At 34.7% G+C, this 3,057-nt stretch overlaps 1 long non-coding RNA gene across 1 annotated transcript; it reads left to right on the top strand.

Annotated features, from left to right (window-relative positions):
* The first annotated feature begins 668 nt into the window (after positions 1–668).
* Positions 669–2,342, top strand: LOC144543652 (uncharacterized). Its single transcript, XR_013508026.1, has 3 exons — positions 669–808; positions 1,569–2,206; positions 2,271–2,342. It is a non-coding gene; the product is annotated as an uncharacterized LOC144543652 (long non-coding RNA).
* The last annotated feature ends 715 nt before the right edge of the window (positions 2,343–3,057 follow it).

Genomic DNA, 3,057 nt, shown 5'->3' with positions numbered 1-3,057 from the left:
AGTCATACATCAACCAATTTGAGATATTAGTGACAAAGCAAACCAAACATTGGTACCATGTTTATTCATTACTGTTCATATCACCTCCCCTAATCATATCAAAAAGCGCCTCTAATTCTCACCACTCCTGTGCCTTAAAAATGAGAAAAGGGGAAGCAAATTTAGTATCTGTTTATAAAGACCAGCAGAAACATGCATCAAATACAAGATGAAGCATGAAAAATTTCATTTAATTTTCTATATTTTCTTTTTTGGTTATATGCATGGAACAGTTGTGAATTAGTGTGATTTTCTGATTTGTACTTAAATTCCGTACATACTGGTCTGGTAATTTTCAGTGTACTAGGGGCTTGTGAATGAATTGAGGTCTCAAAATTCCTAGAAACATAGTAAATGTTCCCTAACAAGTTCATGCTATGCAATAATTTGGTTAAAAACTAAGAAACAAAATGTACTGAAACTGAAATTTAGTTTATTTTCTGAGCAATTTGGCTGCATTGTATGTACACTCCCAATTTTGTTATAGTACCCAGAGCTGTCAAAACCCTATATTAATTGAACTATCAATCTCTGTTCAATTATTTTTACAAAAAGCAGTGTTTCATGTCTCTCTTTATGAAAACTAAATTTAGGTAACACCTTTAATCACTGGACTGACCGTAGCAGCAGCAGCAATGGGTGGAAGGTACATGGTACATGCATGGAATAACTTGAGTCATATGGCCGAACCCCGGATGTGGTGCTTTTATCCTGGCGGGTTTGAGCGCCAGATCACCCATCGAGTGGCTGCTTTAATCCTCTGTATTAGGTATTGAAATAAAGAAATTTTCTTATTACTTAAAATTGTAATAAGCGCTAGATCACCCGTCGAGAGCGCCAGATCACCTGTCCAGACCACATCTTCGAATTTTCTTTTATCTTTTTGGTTCTGTATTATTATGGAGTGAGGCTATGGTACTGTGCATAGCACAGATTGGTCCGTACTATGGATTGATATTTCCGTTTTCAAAGTCCAAAGAGTTAATATGAACCGTTCAATATGATCTCCATATGAAAATGTAGATGTAGGTCAAATTTTTCTTTTTATAACATTTTTTACTATTTTTTTAGATAGGTAAAAATCACTTGATCTAAAAATTCTAGACCATTCAAAAGTAGTGATTTTATACCTATCTAATAATATAGTAAAAGAAATTCTAAAATTTTTAAAATTTAGTCTGCGAGTACATTTTCGTATTGATATCATGTTGGACGGTTCAGATTGACTATTTGAACTTTTAAATTTGAAGATATTGATCCATAGTACGGACCAATCTGCGCTATGCATAGTACCATATAGCCTCACTCTTGTATTATTAGGGTGTTTTTAATCCTTCGGAATTCAACAACAACCTGAGTTGCAAGAAGCCTTCTGCTGCCAGTATATATTGTGTAATGAGTACGAGTGACATGGACATACACTAAATTAGTACTCATTAAGAATATTTAATCTGTAGTCATTTATTTGTTATTATTCCTTTTTATTTTGTGACTCATCTAAACATAAAAAGTATCTTGTATTGGAGCAGAGAACATGTGGCGCTAGAGAAGATAAAAGAAGCACATAGAAAAGTTATGATAGTGAACCACCCCGATGCAGGAGGTAAGTCATTATCTTGTCTCAAAAATTAACGAGGCCAAGAGAAGATATGCTTGTTGGAAAAGGCAAGACTAGAGGCATGTTCTAATTTAGCAGATGCTAATCATATCTCTCGAGCGAGCGCAATTGATGTGGGGAAAACGTAATATAATGGTGGTTTTTGGATGTGTAGATACAAAGCTGGATAATTGACATGATAGAGGATAAATATGGAAAAGAAAAATGAAAGCAAAATACTTTATCTAAAGCAGTTGCAGTGAGATTCTGTTGGTTGTCTAGGTTTTGATAAATTGAGCCTTGTCAATACAGAGAAACTATCAGGGGCATGCGAATACACATGTAGGTACGGAGGCAGAATATTTTCTAATAGAAGCTCATGATGCAAATCTATAAATTTTATTTCACAATTTGAGGGTACTGGCATTTGATGAGAAGAATGTTTGTTTGGCTAAGGGGAAGAAAGTCTCTGTATTGGAAAATGATTTTCGTATTGCTAAGTTTACTGATCAGAAAATTAAATTCGGTGCTAACTTGTATGAGTGTTGGATGCTTCATTAGATGAAGCAAGTTGTTTTTCACATTAATGATTGTATATTTCTTTTTGTTTCTCCTTTCTGCTGGATGAAGCAAGTTGTTTTTGCAAACTGGAAGCATGTTGTTATCCTTTCTCATGTACCAGTATGGTATGGTTTTGTATGCAATTGAGGGTTGTCAATGCAGTTGTCTCCTGTAGTTGAATTGACTTGATTGTTGGTGTAACTGATTTTATACCAGTCTAACTAATATTTGACCATAGACTTCTGTTTTTCTTATTTTATTTTCTTCTTCTTATTTTTTTTTTAAGGGAGGGGGTGGGGCCAAGTGGGGGTGAAGATTGAGTTTATGTAGTTATGTCTGTTGGCAAAATTGAGGGTAAAATTGTGCAATTTTTGGTTAAATCAAATGCTACATACAGAGTTGAGGGTTGTTTGGTACAGTGTATGGTATGATGACGGTATCACTTTTTTTTTTGTTGAAACCCGTAGGCATGCATTTAATGGAAATGGTTGATTACATTACATACCGAATAGAAAAACGGGACTGAAACTGAAACTATTCCTAAGCCAATAATAATTAGAAAGTAAATAACAGTAATGGTAAATCTAAGCTACGTTACAGGAAACTAAAACTCCTTAGAAATCTTGCAAGATCTTCACACAGATTGTGTTGTCTGTGTTAGTCTTTGATCACTGATGTGCTGCACATATGAACCTTTGTTTATTGATGGTGGTCTGGAATGTCATCTGTTGCATGAAACTGCTGCTCGGGTAGCCTGTGAAAGAATTTTTGGTTCTTCTTGCCCAGTTGGCGATCTGATGTGCTTCCTGTACCGCTTCTTATACTCAAATAATTCACTAATATAATATACTAATTTTGTC

This window comes from Carex rostrata, chromosome 25, assembly GCF_964058835.1.
Source record: "Carex rostrata chromosome 25, lpCarRost1.2, whole genome shotgun sequence".
In the NCBI taxonomy this organism is placed as follows: Eukaryota; Viridiplantae; Streptophyta; class Magnoliopsida; order Poales; family Cyperaceae; genus Carex; species Carex rostrata.
This window is presented reverse-complemented; position numbering and strand designations above follow the sequence as displayed.